Below are 16,953 nucleotides of genomic sequence, written 5' to 3'. Positions count from 1 at the left end.
CTCACTCCACATCATCACTCCTCACTCACACCCACCACCTCAGAGCTCTTCCTAGCCACCTTATATAGGGCTTCCTTTCTCCGCCCCGCCCTCCTTCTAGGCTTGTTCCCTCTCCTGACTTGGCCCAGCTGTGCCTTCCCTCAGGTGTTTCCCTCCTACCACTAATCCCTTCTTGGCTTCCTTGCCTTGCTGGCAGGGTGGGGTTGAATGCGAGCCATCCCCAGCTGAGGTCTCCTTGGCCTTGCTCACGAGGAGCTGCCCCAGCCGGCTTCTGTGCTGCTGAGCCTGCCTGGCCTTGCTCGCGAGGAGCTGCCCTGGCCAGCTTTTGTGCTGCTGAGCCTGTCTGGCCTTGCTCGCGAGGAGCTGCCCTGGCCAGCTTCTGTGCTGCCTGTTCACTGATGCTGGGAGGGGCTACCCATCTCCTCCCCCAGAATGCCTGTGGCAGCTCCACCTGGAGGGGCTTGGCTCCTAGCACCTCCTGAGCCAGGCTGCTGTCCTCTAGCCAGGGTGTGGCTCTGGGCTGTGGTGGCTGCTTCTCCTCCTTGGAAGGTAAGGGCTCTGTCTGGGCTGTTGCTGTGTCCCTGTTCCCCTTGCCTTGGCCCTTTTCCTCTAGCCTGCTTAGCCCCCTTTCTCCCCCATGGTGGGTGGGACTAGCTGGCTTCTCCCTGCTCCCTCCAGCCTTCTGAGGCTTTGGCCTTTTGCCCCTTCCCCCTGGAGTAGGCAGGGTCTGGCTCTGTTTGCCAGACAGAGCAGCTGAACTGCTGTCTCCCGGCTGCCCCCTGCCGCTGTCTGCCAGCAAGTCCGGGGGCTGGGCTGCTGACCCCGGACACACCCCCCCTCTTAGCCTGGACGCTGGCTCGGGGGGGTCTGGCTCGAAGAGCCGTGACATGAAGTCCGCATCCCTATGGCTGGTCCCCCGGCGGTAGGTAATGGTGAACCGGTATGGCAGTAGAGACAGGTACCACCTCAGGATGCGAGGGTTGTGCTCTTTCATCCGGTGCATCCATTGGAGGGGTGCATCGTCTGTCACCAATGTAAAGGGGTTATTCGCCAGATAATACCGCAAAGCCCCCACGGCCCATTTGATGGCAAGGGCCTCCCTCTCAATGGTGGCATACTTCTGCTCCGCTGGCTGGAGCTTGCGGCTCAGGAACAAGACGGGCACCCTCCCTCCATCTTGCTCCTGCATCAGGACCGCCCCCAGGCCTGAGGCCGATGCGTCAGTTGCCAGTACGAAGGGTTTCTCAAAGTCCGGATTCCAGAGCTTGGTGGTGTCCGATAGTGCAGTGCGTAAGTCCTGGAAGTCAGCCTCCTGCTCCGGCGTCCAGCTGAGGCGACTAGGGCTGCCCTTCTTCAGACAGTCCGTCAGGGGGGCTGAGCGGGTCGCAAAATGGGGGATGAAGCGCCCGTAGTAGCCAAGAAGCCCCAGAAACCTCCTGAGCTGACGCTTGGTCTGTGGTTGGGGCACATCCCCTATGGAGGCCACCTTTTCAGGCGGGGGTCGGATCTGTCCACCTCCGATGACAAATCCCAGGTACTTGAGCTCCTGGAATCCCAAGTGGCTCTTCTTGGGGTTGGCCTTCAGCCCTGCCTTCTGGAGTGCAGTGAGGACTTTCTCCAGGTGCTGTAGGTGGGAGGGCCAGTCGGGACTGAAGATGACGATGTCATCAATGTAAGCCATTGCAAAGTCCCGACAGTCCCCCAGGACTTGATCCACCAGCCGCTGGAAGGTAGCCGCTGCCCCGTGGAGGCCAAAGGGCATGCGGCGGAACTGGAAGAGGCCCCGGGGGGTGGCGAAGGCCGTCTTCTCCCGGTCCTCCAGGCGCACTGGTACCTGCCAGTACCCTTTCGTCAGGTCGAGGGCGGACAAGTACCGGGCCGGCCCCAGTTGCCCCACTAGGACGTCCGCCCGCGGCATGGGGTATGCGTCGAACTTGGCCACTTTGTTCAGTTCCCGGTAGTCGATGCAGAAGCGAGTCGACCCGTCTGGCTTTGGCACCAACACGATGGGGCTGCGCCATTCACTTCGGGACGGTTCAATCACCCCCAGGCGCAGCATTTCCTCCGTCTCCCGATCCACCGCCTCCCACTGCTTCCGGGGGATGGGTCGCCAGGTTGCCCTTGCAGATTGCCCCGGCTGGGTGGGGATGGCATGGTGCACCAGGTTCGTGACCCCGGGGCGTCTTGAAAAGACCCCGGGCGCTTGCTCCCACAGGGCCTGTAGCTGGGCCTTCTGTGCAGGGTTGAGCTGTGGATCCACCTTCGGCTCCTCGAACTCCGGGGCGTCAGCGGTCCATGGCAGCTCGCTGTCTGGGAGGTCTAAGGGGTCTTCGGCCAAGGCGCACCCATCCTCTGGCCGCTCATGCCACCGCTTGAGCAGGTTCACGTGCAGGGTTCTCCGTCGGCGTCGGCCTGGCCCGCACTGCAGCTCATAGGTGGTGGGGCCCAGCACCCTCCGAATTTGGTAAGGGCCCCTCCATGGGTCCCCCTCCTCCCGTGGGAACACCGAGTGGTGTACCAGGACCTTCTCTCTGACTTGGAAGGTCCTCATCCTTGCGCCCCGGTCATAGGCCGCCTTCTGCTTTGTCTGGGCGTGGGTCAGCTGGCGGTTGGCCTCAGCCTGGGACTGCTGCACCCGCCCATGGAGCTGGCTCATGTACTCCGGTATGGGGGGAGCAGGGCTGCTGGTGCGGGGACCCCACTGTTCCGCCAGCCGAGAGAGCATCCCCCGCAGCTTGCGCCCGTACAGCAGTTCAAAGGGGCTAAAGCCAGTGGACGCCTGCGGGGTCTCCCTAAGGGCGAACATGAGGGGGTCGATGTATAGGTCCCACTGTCGAGGCTTGTCCCGTGTCATCTTCCTCAAGGCTTCCTTGACGGTCTGGTTCAGACGCTCTGCCAAACCGTCAGTCTGAGGGTGATATGCCGAGGTGAACACCTGCCGGATCCCCAAATTCTGGCAGAGTTGACGCATGGCTTTGGCCTGGAACGGCCCCCCCCGGTCTGTCAAGATTTCATCAGGCAGTCCCACCATGGCAAAAAGCTTGGACAGGGCTCGTATCATCCCCGGGGTCTGCATCGTCTTAAGCGGGATGACCTCAGGGAATCGTGTAGCATAGTCCACAATCACCAGGGCAAAGCGGTGGCCCCGGGGCGTGCGTGGCAGTGGGCCGATAAAGTCCATCGCGATGCGCTGGAAGGGCATCTCCATGACGGGCAGCGGGGAGAGGGGGGCCTTTGGTGGGCGCCGGGCTGCCACCCGCTGACAGGTGGGGCACGAGCGGCAGTGGGCCTTCACGTCCGCGTTCACAGAGGGCCAGAAGAACTGCTCGAGGATCTTCTTCAGGGTCTTGTGGTGCCCCAGATGCCCGGCCCAAGCGTGTTCATGGGCCGTGCGGAGGACTTCTGCCCGGTAAGCTGCCGGCACCAGTAGCTGGCGGATCTCTCCCTGGCCGTTTGGGGCACGGGCTAGGCGGACCCACACCCCTCCTTGCTTCTCAATGCGGGGAAGCCGTTGGGACCTCCGCTCATCCTGCACTCGGTCCTCTTCACGAACTGCTGTCTCCCGCAAGCGCTGTAAGGACTCATCTGCCCCTTGGGCCTCGCAGAAGGGGCGGTCGGCCAGGGGTCCCGCTGGTTCCTTGGCCTGCGGGCCTGCTCCTGGTCTGGTAGAGGGACCCTCATCCGGGTCGGGGGCCTCCTCCACTTGCAGCGCTGGGGCAACCTGTGGGTTTGCCAGTCCCTCGGCTGCCTCCCTAAGTAGCCTGGAGAACCCCGGGGCATCTCTCCCCAGCAGCATAGGGAGCGGTAAGTGGGCTACCTTGGCGACTTCCAGGCAGCGGAGCGCTCCCAGGTATTCCACTGTGATCCAGACCATAGGGTACGGCTGGGTGCGGCCCATCACGTCTGTCACCGGGACCCAGCGATGCACTGGGGTGTCAGCTGGGATAAGTTGGGAACGAATTGCTGATACTGCGCTCCCTGAGTCCAATAGGGCTTGTAGGGTCTGCCGTCCTATTCTCACGGTGGCGTACAGCCCCTGCACCGCCTTGCCGGCTGGTGGGTTAATTTCCCACGCGAATGCGCATACCACTGGTGGAGTGGCTGTGGGGGTGCAGGCTTGTATCTGGTGTTCCACCGCCTGTGCTAGCTTCACCTGAGCTGCTTGGAAGGTTGCCTCCAGCTTCCTCCACACCTCGTCCAGGTGTGCCTCTAGCCATGGTCTGAGCTCTGCAGTGGCATTGGGATGCATCCCCTCGCCTGGCGCCTGCGTTGGAACGACCTTCCCCGTACGGGCCACCAACTTGTCAGGGCTTGCTGCGGCTGCCACTGGGCGTGGCACTGGGCAGTCTGCTCCTGACGTCACAGGGGGGCCAGGGACTCTGCAGGACCCTGCTCTGTGGAAGGAGGGGCGGTATACCTCACCCAGACTCCCTCTCAGTCCACTCGCTGGCCTGCTCAACCTGGCCTGCTTACCCTCTGTGTCCTCCATCTCCTCCTTCCAGAACTCTCCTCCAAGCCTCCACCCTTGCATCCTACTGCTCTCACTCCACATCATCACTCCTCACTCACACCCACCACCTCAGAGCTCTTCCTAGCCACCTTATATAGGGCTTCCTTTCTCCGCCCCGCCCTCCTTCTAGGCTTGTTCCCTCTCCTGACTTGGCCCAGCTGTGCCTTCCCTCAGGTGTTTCCCTCCTACCACTAATCCCTTCTTGGCTTCCTTGCCTTGCTGGCAGGGTGGGGTTGAATGCGAGCCATCCCCAGCTGAGGTCTCCTTGGCCTTGCTCACGAGGAGCTGCCCCAGCCGGCTTCTGTGCTGCTGAGCCTGCCTGGCCTTGCTCGCGAGGAGCTGCCCTGGCCAGCTTTTGTGCTGCTGAGCCTGTCTGGCCTTGCTCGCGAGGAGCTGCCCTGGCCAGCTTCTGTGCTGCCTGTTCACTGATGCTGGGAGGGGCTACCCATCTCCTCCCCCAGAATGCCTGTGGCAGCTCCACCTGGAGGGGCTTGGCTCCTAGCACCTCCTGAGCCAGGCTGCTGTCCTCTAGCCAGGGTGTGGCTCTGGGCTGTGGTGGCTGCTTCTCCTCCTTGGAAGGTAAGGGCTCTGTCTGGGCTGTTGCTGTGTCCCTGTTCCCCTTGCCTTGGCCCTTTTCCTCTAGCCTGCTTAGCCCCCTTTCTCCCCCATGGTGGGTGGGACTAGCTGGCTTCTCCCTGCTCCCTCCAGCCTTCTGAGGCTTTGGCCTTTTGCCCCTTCCCCCTGGAGTAGGCAGGGTCTGGCTCTGTTTGCCAGACAGAGCAGCTGAACTGCTGTCTCCCGGCTGCCCCCTGCCGCTGTCTGCCAGCAAGTCCGGGGGCTGGGCTGCTGACCCCGGACAGAAGCCACGTGGAGCTCTAGAGCCATAGGTTGCAGGCCCTTCCCTTAGAGCAGGGGTGGCCAAACTTCCTTAATGTAAGAGCCACATAGAATAAATGTCAAATGTTTGAGAGCCGCAAGACATGGTGCACTGAAGTGACTTCAGATGAAGAGGCAGGTTTGGGGCAATGTCCTGAAAGTGGCATCACAAGAAGGGGTGGGGTTTTGCTGCAGTATGCTGGAAGTGACATCATCAGAAGTGACGTCATCACCTAACCTTAGACTTCCAAGTGACATCACAAAAGTGATGTCACATCCTTGTTAGGCTTCACCCCCAAAGTTCCCAGGTATTTTCTGAGTCAAACCAAGCAACCCCAACATTTTTATTGAAAATATGAAAGACATGGACAGAAAGAAGGAAGGAAAAAAGGAAAAGGGAGGGAAAGACATGGAAAGAAAGAAGCAAAGGGAGGGAAAGACATGGAAAGAAAAAAGGAAAGGGAAGGAAGGGAAATAAAATGTATGGCCATGGCAATACTCGAGACCTCTGGGAGCACATAGTATGTCTAGAAAAGCCACATGTGGCTCCCGAGCCGCAGTTTGGCCACCCCTGCCTTAGAGGGACAAAAATAATGATCTCTTTTTGCCTTTTGGGACAAGAGGGTCTGCAGGCAGGGAGTCTCAGGGATATCCCAAAAAGTCTGTGGCAGCAAAATAAAACAAAAGTCCAGGAACACCCTAAAGAGAGACTAACCACATTTGTTTCAATATGAGCTTTTGAAAATTACCGCCCACTTCCTCAGATAGATAGGAAGGCAAATAAAATGTTGTTAGTCTTTAAGGTGCCAAAAGACTTTGGACTTTATCAGGTATATTCCACACTTCCTTGATTTCTAGGCTCTTCCCCTGCTCATTTAGGGAGAAGGGAAACCAACTTGGGGGGGGGGGACCACCAAGGAGGGGAGTACCATGCCCATCGTTTACCTATCCACCCAATAAGATACAAGTGGTGGGGGGAGGCACGTGGTGCAGTATATTTTCACCCAAGGCAGGAAATAGTTTGAGCTGCCTCCCGCCATGACCATACATGTGTGAGAGATTGCTCCATCCACAAACCAAGGTTAGCTGAGCAAAATGCCCTCATGATCCCTGGGAGACAAGCTGCAAGACAGATCCTCCCACATCGGGACTGAGGGCTACAAGGAAAGGGTACACAATTCTACATTGAATACTACATTCCAAGTTTGTGCAATGGGGTTGCAAAATCATAGAATATGCACTCATTGTATTTATTTGTTTAAAACATAGCCCTACCTGTAACCAGTCACCCCAGCCCCTCTTTCCAACCCTCGTGCATCTTTTTTAGCACCTCCTGTCCATTTATTTGTAATTCTATACCTCCAATTCTAAGCACACTTTCCTGAGGGCAAGTCCCATTGAATAAAATGGGGCTTACTTTTGAGTAGACCTGCTTAGTGTTCCTCAGTTCCTCTAGGGCCAGAGGCTGCAACATTTTCATTAGGTCTTATACAGCACCTTGCATACTACTAATGTTGAATGGCTGCTCTTCCCAAGAGGGCTTGCAGGGAGCCGTTCAGGACCTTACATTAACTTTCTGCAGACAGAAGGTGCAGAGGCAACTTGAGAACGCTGGCTTGAGGAGACACTGCCATAAATAAGCAAACTTGCAGACTGTAGTTTAATCTCTTTTGCTCAATAGCTGCATCATTCACCGTCTGGCCTGTGTATTTATTCTGGAAGCTCCTTAGAGAACAAAATAAACACTAGGAATTGGTCATGATCCTGAGAAAATACTTTTTACCAGCAACTTAACCCCAGAACTCAGGTCAACTGAGTTCCAAATACCAGGGCATCTCTGGTGTCCTCCAGCAACGGTCTGATGTCACATCCAGGCATGTGAGGAGTCACGTTAGTGTATCGGGATGCTGCTGATGTCTCCCCCACCCCCCACCAGTTTCCTGCCATTTTCCCTTTTCCAGCCGGCTGAGCAATGGTGAGAAGCACTAGCTGGTGGTGTGGGGGATCCTCTACTAGTGGAGGATTGGCAGGCTGTATATGGGTGAATGAAGGTGGACAAAGGAGATCACCCCCCAAAATAGCGGTAGCTATTAAACCCGCATTGGTTTTTCCCAAAGGAAACAGTCCCTATGGACTTAAGGGGAGTCCTGCTGGATCACTCTGTTAATCCACCCAGCTTCCTGTTTCTCCCAGAATCAGATTGATAGTTCCAGAAGGCCAACAAAAGGAGAAAAGATCTCGTGCTGCTGCTCCCCCAGCAACTGGCTTTCAGAAAGATTCTCCTGCCTGACTTCCGGTTTGGGATTCATGGAGGTCTAACGCAGCTCCATTTGCGGAGCTGACCGGACTGCCGTTTTAACCGGCCGGAGAGGTGAAAATAGCCCGCGGCCGACTGCTCTCAGGCGGGGAGCAGGCAAAGAACGCTCAAGACCCTAGGGTGAGCTAGATCTCGGACGAGGGGGGGCTCTACTCAAGGAATCTCCCCCCCGATCCTTGAGGTCCCACCTTGCGACGGGTCGGCTATAATCTCTGCGGCAGTTTTGGGGCCAATTCGGCTGGCATAAGACCTACATACCCAAGCTTCGATCGGGGAGGGAAGTCGAGAGGAGAATTTAAGATCGAAACAGCGATTACAACCCGAGAAAGTTGAAGAGAAGGTAAAGATCGCTATCTCTTGAAACGGGACAGATTGATAAAAACAGAGAGGAAAGAAAGTAGATTTTTAAACTGCAACAGACTAGTGAAAAGGAGGCGAAGACTCGGCAGGAATCGAATTTAAAAAGAGACTAAGTTTAAAGAAGTTATTAAAGAAATGGGACTATTGTTTTGAATACCTGTGGCTTTGGAGCTGTGAGAAAAAGACACCATCGCGAGATCTGCTGTGGGAAGACGGGAGACAGGAAATGCGTAACAACAATAGAGTGGCTGGAGGGAAGCGGCCCTTGCCGACGGACAGGAAGTAGGGAATCGCCATTTTTGAAAGGGGAAGGGTCGCGGCTTCAGCGGAAGAGGAAGTAGGCCATCTTGGATTACAATAACATAGAGAAACCATAGAGAAAAGACGCCCGACATTTTGGATACAAAAAAATTAATTTTGGCAAAGATTGGGACATTTGAAAAAAAGGAAAACGTTTAAATATACGCCACGGAGCTAAGGAAGAGAGCAGATTCGTGGGAGCGAGCTAAAGCAAGCCCCACGATGTTGAAAAAAGAGTGGCAATCGGCAATAGAAAATTTGGACAAAAAACTTATAGACATGATGAAAGAACTTAAGGACACGAAATTGGAGCTTATTAAAGAGGTCAAAGAAGTTACACAGACAGTAAAGTCAGAGCTGTCAGAAGTGAAAAAAGGCGTGGAAACGATTAGTAGTGAATTACAAGGAACGCAGCAGAGAGTTAAAACAGTAGAAGACGCGATGGAGAATTTAATAGACACGCAACAAACAGAGATGAGACTGGTGAAGGGGAGGATGTCAGTTGCAGAAACTAAACACATGGAGAAGCAGCTTCGTTTTCGTGGTCTGCCAGAAGTGGAAGGGAAGTCAGCGCAAGAACAGATGACTGAGGTGTTGGCTGATTACCTGGGGAAGGAGGAGGAGGAAATTGTGGCTATCCTAGATGTGGCGTACCGTGTGAACTCGAGAATTGCAACCCAGAGGAAACTACCAAGGGATGTGATTGTGCAGTTTACAACTAGAAACATGAAAGAGAGGATTGTGACAAAACAATTTCAAGATCCATTGGAGATTGATGGCAAGACGATTATCATAATGAAGGAACTGCCCAGATCAGTGTTACTGGACAGGAAAAAATATAGAGTGCTAATTCAGACTTTGAAGGACATGAATATCAGATACAGATGGGAGTTACCGGAAGGAGTGTCCTTTGAGTTTGGAGGGGCAAAAAAACGCATCAGATCTGAGCGGGAGATGGAGAGATTTATCAAGGACAATGAAAAAGACTTACCAACAAAACCATGAATATGGAGTGTAATGTATTATCTTGGAATGTAAATGGACTAAACTCACCGAATAAGAGGAAAAATATTTTTCATTGGCTACTAAAACAAAAATGTGATATTGTTTGTTTGCAGGAGACCCATATTAGAAAACAGGATGTAAAATATTTAAAATCTGGAAAATTGGGCAAAGAATTTGTAGCGGCCTCTAACAAGAAAAAAAGAGGAGTGGTGTTGTACATAAAAGAGGAGCTGCAGCCAAAATTTGTTATGAGAGATGTTGAAGCTAGATTTGTAGCAGTGGAATGTAATTGGAATTTAAAGAGAGTGTTGGTAGTCGGACTTTATGCACCTAACGGTGCAAAGGAAAGCTTCTTTGAGGATTTAAGGAAGCATTTGGACGATCTTGTATATGACCAGATAATTCTTGCTGGAGATTTCAATGGAGTGACAGATTTGGAACTAGACAAAAAGACTACAACAGCACAAAAGAAAAGAGGACTATTGCCAAAGCTTTTTTTTGAGTTGATTCAACAAGAGACTCTCGAAGACGTATGGAGGAGAGAATATCCTAAAACCAAACAGTTTACTTTTTATTCTGCAAGGCATCTTACATTATCAAGAATTGATATGATCTGGGCCTCAAAGGACTTAGCGTTATGGACTAAGGAGGTAGAAATAATGCCGATGGTAGGCTCAGATCACAATCCAATTATGTGGAAATTTGGAAAAAGGAGAAAAAGGAAAGCCTGGAGAATAAATGAGGACTTGTTACAGGAAAGTGAGAATATGGAAATATTGAGAAGAGAGACAAAGTTTTTTATACAATACAACGTGAATAAAGAAGTACCAACCAGTAAAGTTTGGGACGCGTACAAGGCGGTTGTAAGGGGCATACTAATGGACTTAAATGGCAGAGCAAGGAAAAAGAAGGAGGAGAAAAGACAAGAGATTGAGGAGAAAATAAAGGCCAAAGAAGTACAGTTAAAAAAGAGACCAGGGAAAAAGAAAATACATCAGGAAATCAAAATTCTTCAAGAACAGTTAACAGCAATGAGTAATAAAGAATTGGAGTGGAACTTTAAAAGACTGAATCAAAAAGCTTTTGAGGGTGCTAATAAACCCGGGAAATATTTGGCATGGCAATTGAAGAAGAAAAGGGAAAAGAAAATAATAAATAAAATCTGTGAAGAAAATAAAACGTACCTGGAGCAGGCCACCATTAGTAGAGCCTTTTATAAATTCTATGCTAAGCTGTATAATAAAAAAGAAGTAACCAAAGAATCAATAGCATCATATTTGGAGAAAACCAAACTTCCAGAGATCTCGGAAGCTTGGAGAAATAAGTTGAACAGTGAAGTAACTGATGAGGAAATAAGTAAGGCAATACAATCCGCAAATCTAGGAAAGGCGCCAGGGCCAGATGGACTTACGGCTAAATTTTATAAGACAATGGCCAACGAACTGGCACCATTCCTAAAAGAGGTGATGGACGGAGTTTTTAGGGATCAAAGAATTCCAGACACTTGGAGTGAAGCGAATATATCATTGATCCCAAAAGAGGGCCAAGATCTGACTAACGTGAAAAATTACAGGCCTATATCATTACTTAACAATGATTATAAAATTTTTGCGAAGATATTGGCGGAGAGACTGAAGGGGTGGCTCTCGGAAGTCATAGAGGAAGAACAAGCAGGTTTTTTGCCGGACAGACAAATAAGAGACAATTTAAGGACAGTGATCAATGCTATTGAATACTATGACAAGCGTTGTGATAAAGAGGTTGGTTTCTTCTTTGTAGACGCTGAAAAAGCGTTTGACAATTTAAACTGGGATTTTTTGTTTGCCACTATGGAAAAGCTACAACTGGGAGAAAGATTCATCAGAGCAATTAAAGAAATTTATAGAGACCAGACTGCAGCAATTGTAGTGAATGATGAACTGACCAAGAAATTGACGATTAGTAAAGGAACAAGACAAGGTTGCCCGTTATCTCCATTGTTGTTCATTTTAGTATTGGAGATTCTGATGATACAAATACGACAAGATGAGGAAATACGAGGAATAAAAATAAAGGATTATTCATACAAGGTTAGAGCATTTGCAGATGACATAATGTTAATTGTAGAAGATCCATTGGAGAACATGCCAAAAGTGATAGATAAGATCAAGGAGTTTGGTGACTTGGCAGGTTTCTTCATTAACAAAAAGAAGTCAAAGATATTATGCAAAAACATGACTAAGCAGAAACAACAATTGTTAATGGAAACAACGGACTGTGAAGTAACTAGTAAGGTGAAATATTTGGGAGTTGAGCTGACTGCAAAAAATATAGATTTGTTCAAGAATAATTATGGAAAATTATGGACTCAGATAGAGAGAGACTTGATCAAATGGAATAGACTGAATTTGTCATGGTTGGGCAGGATTGCAGCAGTTAAGATGAATGTGTTACCAAGAGTAATGTTTTTGCTACAGACAATACCAATCATCAGAGACTCTAAACAATTTGAAAAATGGCAGAGGAAAATATCAGATTTTGTTTGGGCAGGCAAGAAGCCTCGAGTGAAAGTAAAAGTTCTACAAGATGCAAAGGAAAGAGGCAGAATGCAACTGCCCAACCTGAGACTTTATCATGATGCAATCTGCCTAGTTTGGTTAAAAGAGTGGATGACATTAAAGAATAAGAAACTATTAGCCCTAGAGGGATATAAAAAATTTTTTGGATGGCACGCATACCTATGGCATGACAAAGTAAAGGTCAACTCGATGTTCCTGCATCATTTTGTAAGGAGAAGTTTATATACAATCTGGAAGAAGTACAGAATTTACCTACAAGAAGGAACCCCCTTGTGGGTGGTTCCATATGAGGTGATAGATCCGAGAGCTGTTGATAATGAACAACAATGTTTAACGTACAAAGAAATAACTAAAACTGAAGTATCTAAACTTAGAATAAAGACGCAGGAGGAACTATCACCTAACTATGATTGGTTCCAGTACAGACAGATTAGAGACTTATACAATTCGGACTCTGCAAAAGGGGGCATACGAACAGAGAACTCGGAACTAGAGCAGACCCTTCTTAAAGAAGACAAGAAAAGAATATCCAAGGTATACCAAGTACTGTTGAAATGGTACACTGAGGATGAGATAGTTAAAACACAGATGGTGAAATGGGCTATAAATTTCAACAAAGAAATAACAATGGAGGCATGGGAATACTTGTGGAAAACTACAATGAAGATAACGACATGTATTAATATTAAAGAGAACATTTTCAAAATGATTTATCGTTGGTACATGACACCAAAGAAGATTGCGCTAGGGAACTTGAACACTTCTAATAAATGCTGGAAATGTAGGAAGCATGAGGGCTCCCTCTATCATATGTGGTGGTCGTGTGAGGTAGCTAGGCAGTTCTGGGGGGAAATAATAAGAGAAATGAGTGAAATTTTACAGTTTCAAATAAATAAGAACCCAGAACTCCTGCTGCTAAACTTGGGAATGGAGGGAATTCCAGCCCATCATAGGACGTTGATATTTTATATGACTGCAGCAGCTAGACTTTTGTATGCGCAGAAATGGAAAGTACAAGAAGTGCCAACTATTGAAGATTGGATCTACAAATTGCTGTATATGGCTGAAATGGATAAGATGACAAGAAAACTGAGAGATCTGGACTCAGGGCAGTTTAACACAGACTGGGAGAAGCTGAAACAATATCTGGAGAAGAAGTGGGAGGTGGGAGGAAAACTGTGGCAGTTTGAGAACTACTGAAGTACAATAAAAGCATAAAAGAGAGGGGTGACTTTACCGGGGGAGGAAGAGAAATGTGAAATTATAAGCAGTTAGATTAATTAATTGATTGAGATATATATAGATATGTAAAGGTTAATTGATAGAATATTGATAGAGAATAATTAACGGTTTAAACATGAGGATTGAGTAATTAACAATAATTTTTTTTTTTACTTGAGAAGACTTATATGCACCAAACTGAATGTATAGAAGAGTTAAAACGACTGACTATGTGATGAGTTATATAGAAATACTATAAAAAGAAGAAATGATTAATATATAGAGAACAAATCAAATTGTTTGATTTAAATGTGGGAAATTTTTATGGTTTATGATATATAGAAATATTCAAAACTGGAAAATGGGATAAATTGTTTATCTAAAGAAGTATAGTTTGGATGTATAATAAGCAAAAGAGTTAAAGATATACTGCTTAATATAATGGAGAATATATATTTGTTTTAGACAGAGGAAGTTAATAGAAGTAAGGGAAAAGGGACAGAGGGTGGGAAAGCTGTTGGAAGTCAACAAAAGGGGGGGAAAGGGAGGGGGTTAGAAACGAAAAATTAGGGGAAAATTGAATGTAATGTAATGTAAAAATATTAATGTTCTAACCCAATAAAAAAATTTAAAAAAAAAAAAAAGAAAGAAAGATTCTCCTGCCTGATGGGGCCCCTCAGCCCCATATACATCAACCCCCAACTATTTCTCTCCAACCTCATGCCAAGCAGCTGGGATGTGCCCTAGCCAGCCAGAAACCACTAGCCATCAATGGCCATTGAAGAAGCCTAACTGAACCATTAGGGTCCCTTGAGGCATTAGGGTCCCTTGAACCATTAGGGTCCCTTGAGGCAACCCCCCAGCCCAAATCAGAGCCACACACTAGAAGTAAATCAAGATGGGTAGCTGTGTTAGTCTGTCTGTAGTAGCAGAAAAGAGCAAGAGTCCAGTAGTACCGATAAGACTAAGAAAATTTGTGGTAGGGTATGAGCTTTCGTGAGTCACAGCTCACTTCTTCACAGTTCATTGTCTGAAGAAGTGAGCTGTGACTCATGAAAGCTCCTACCCTACCACAAATTTTGTTAGTCTTATAGGTGCCACTGGACTCTTGCTCTTTTCTACTACATTAGAGGTAAGGTAGCCAACCTCAAGCTGGAACCTGGAGTTCTCCTGGAACTGGAACTGATCTCCAAATGACAGACATCACTTCGCCTGGAGGAAATTATAGCTTCACAGGGTGAACTCTATAGCATCACATCTCTGCTGAGCAGCCTTCACAGGAACCCCCCTCCAAAAAAAATCTCCAAAGGTCTAATCTCACATCTGCCTGTATAATCAAATCACATCTGGGGAGACAATGGAGCAGGCAGCAAGACAAATACTCCTTCCTGTATGGCCCTTCTCTGCTAGATAACATTAAGACGTTCCTTCTGCCTCTGTGTGTGCACAGGAGCTAATGTGTGCTTCCCCCAGCCTGTTTTAAAGGTAAGCTTCAGGTCATCCATTAAACATGAGTTGAATTGAGGTTTCCCCTAATCAAACTCGCATTTAGTGCATGTGTAAAGAGACCCTTACCCCTGATCTGATTCTTGACTACCAAGGTTTCCCAACAGAAACTTCCCCGAGGCCAATTAGGGCTTGATTTAAACATGACGCCGGCAAAGTGAAAATTCTCTCTTGAGGGGCTTCACATTCATGCAGCATGGCTGCTGTCTGCGCAGGGAAGGTGTGAGTTCTGCATAGCTGCCCTGCACATGTGGCAGCTTTGTTTAAACAAGACGTGGAATGCGAGTAAAGCTGCACAGGGGAGGGCTTTTGACTCACCACTGTCATGTTTAAATCAAGGCTACTGTTCTAGCTGTGGAAGGGAGTTCAAGGCCCTGGGAAAAGGAAACAATTCCAAAGAACATTTGGAGTTTAAAAACAGTTCCCTACGGCAACCGCACTCCACCTTACCTAATTTTATATTTAAGAGAAAGTGTGTGTGTGTGTGTTTTAGGAATGACTCCCCCAAAAGGACACTAAGCTAGATGGAAATCTCTGAGTCTCTCTCTCTTTCCAAGAGCTTCCTGGGCCAGCGACAAAATCCTGTAATTTGGCAGACACAATTCATTACAAAACATTTAGGCTGGCTCAGAAGGGAGGGACCTGAGGCCTCAGCAGCTGAAACTGAGGGAATTTTGAAGCAACTCAGCCGCCTCCATGGCCACCTTCCAGGAGTTCCAACAAGAGAAAAAATATTTACCCTAACAGAACGTCCAGCCAGCAGCTCCGTACCATCTTATTTAGACCTGGACTGTTGACCAAAAGAAAAAGAAAAAGAAAAAGTACATGTGTGTGTCAGGAAAGCAAATCTGCCAATCTCTTTCTCTACATTTTTTAGAAAACAGCCCAGAAAGGGCTCAAGGCTGTGGACTTTGCTGTGCTATAAGTTTGCCAGCTTCCTGCTTTGATCAAAACAGGAAAGATACATAAACTGCAGCCATACAGATATAAAAACATAAGAGTCCTGCTAAATCAGACCAAAGGACCATGGAGCTCATGGTCCTTTGGTCTGATTTAGCCGTATTAGTCTAGCAGCAAAATAAAACAGGAGTCCAGCAGCACCTTAAAGGGAATCAAAAGGCAATAAAAATTCTTTCCAAGAGAGGAAATATTCCAAAGAGATCAGCTTAAAAACTCTTTGTGACATCCTCCATCACATTTCCCATTCAGCATTATGAATTACACTTCATAGATCTGATGAAGTGAGCTCTGACTCATGAAAACTCATGTTGAAATATTTTTTGTAAGTCTTTAAAGTGCCATTGGACTCTTAACTGCTTTCCAGATACTGCTGGAAGCTACCAGAAAGCCAATAAAACAATCTCTTTCCACAATTGTTGCCCCCCGCCCGCGTCCTCAGACATGTGCTGTACCTGGAGGATCAAATATTATTAGCCATTAGCATGGCTAATAATATTTGTAGGACTCTCCTACAACCCTAAGGTATGTTTTCTGGGAGTCAATCACAGTGAATTCAGCAATATTTACTTCTCAGTAAATCAGCACTGCATAAATACAAAAGACCGTTCCTTCCTTAAACAGGTATGATGCAACACTGCATAGCTCTCTGTGGGAATCGTCCTTGCCACGGTGACTTTATTTACTTGTTAAAAGATGTTTCATGTTTTGTTTTATTTTTCTTTCATTTATACCCTTCCTTTCTCCCTAATGATTACCCAGAGTGGCTTACATCATTCTCCTATCCTCCATTTTTTCCTCACAGCAAACCCTGTGAGGTAGGCTAGGCTGAGAGTGTGTAACTGGCCCAAAGATCCAGAGGAGTTAGCCATGTTAGTCTGTAGTAGCAAAATAGTAAAGAGTCCAGTAGCACCTTTAAGATGCATCTGATGAAGAGAACTGTGGTTCTTGAAAGCTTATGCTACAGTAAAGTGGGTTAGTCTTAAAGGTGTTACTGGACTCTTTACTATTTAACTAGCCCAAAGTCACCCAGCAAGCTTCCATGGCAGAGTCTCCCAGATCCTAGTCTGGCACTCTAGCCACTATACCACACTTACAGAGCAATCCTAAACAGAAGTTACTCCAGTCTAAGCACATTGACTTCAATGGGTTTAGAGTGGAGTAACTCTTCTTAGGATTGCATGGTTATATATACATTTATATAAGCTGTCCTCCCCAGAACAATAAAAATACAATTAAAAAAGCAAATAAAAATACCCCGATACATTAAATAAAGAAAAACCGCAGCAACCAAACCAACCAACCTCCTGTGATTTGAAATAACAGCCCGTAAACCAGTACTA

General features: G+C 48.1%; 1 protein-coding gene across 1 annotated transcript in view; it reads right to left on the bottom strand.

Annotated features, from left to right (window-relative positions):
- The window catches only part of PPP1R1B (protein phosphatase 1 regulatory inhibitor subunit 1B), a 70,402-nt gene extending 54,981 nt beyond the window's left edge, over positions 1 to 15,421 (bottom strand). Inside the window, exon 1 of the mRNA XM_054993271.1 lies at positions 15,393 to 15,421. The gene's annotated coding sequence lies outside the window, so the exon portion shown is untranslated. The remainder of the gene's footprint in view (positions 1 to 15,392) is intronic.
- Positions 15,422 to 16,953: the final 1,532 nt, after the last annotated feature.

Source organism: Eublepharis macularius, chromosome 12, assembly GCF_028583425.1.
Source record: "Eublepharis macularius isolate TG4126 chromosome 12, MPM_Emac_v1.0, whole genome shotgun sequence".
NCBI lineage: Eukaryota > Metazoa > Chordata > Lepidosauria > Squamata > Eublepharidae > Eublepharis > Eublepharis macularius.
The sequence above is the reverse complement of the archived record's forward strand: the minus strand, read 5'-3'. Positions and strand labels throughout refer to the sequence as shown.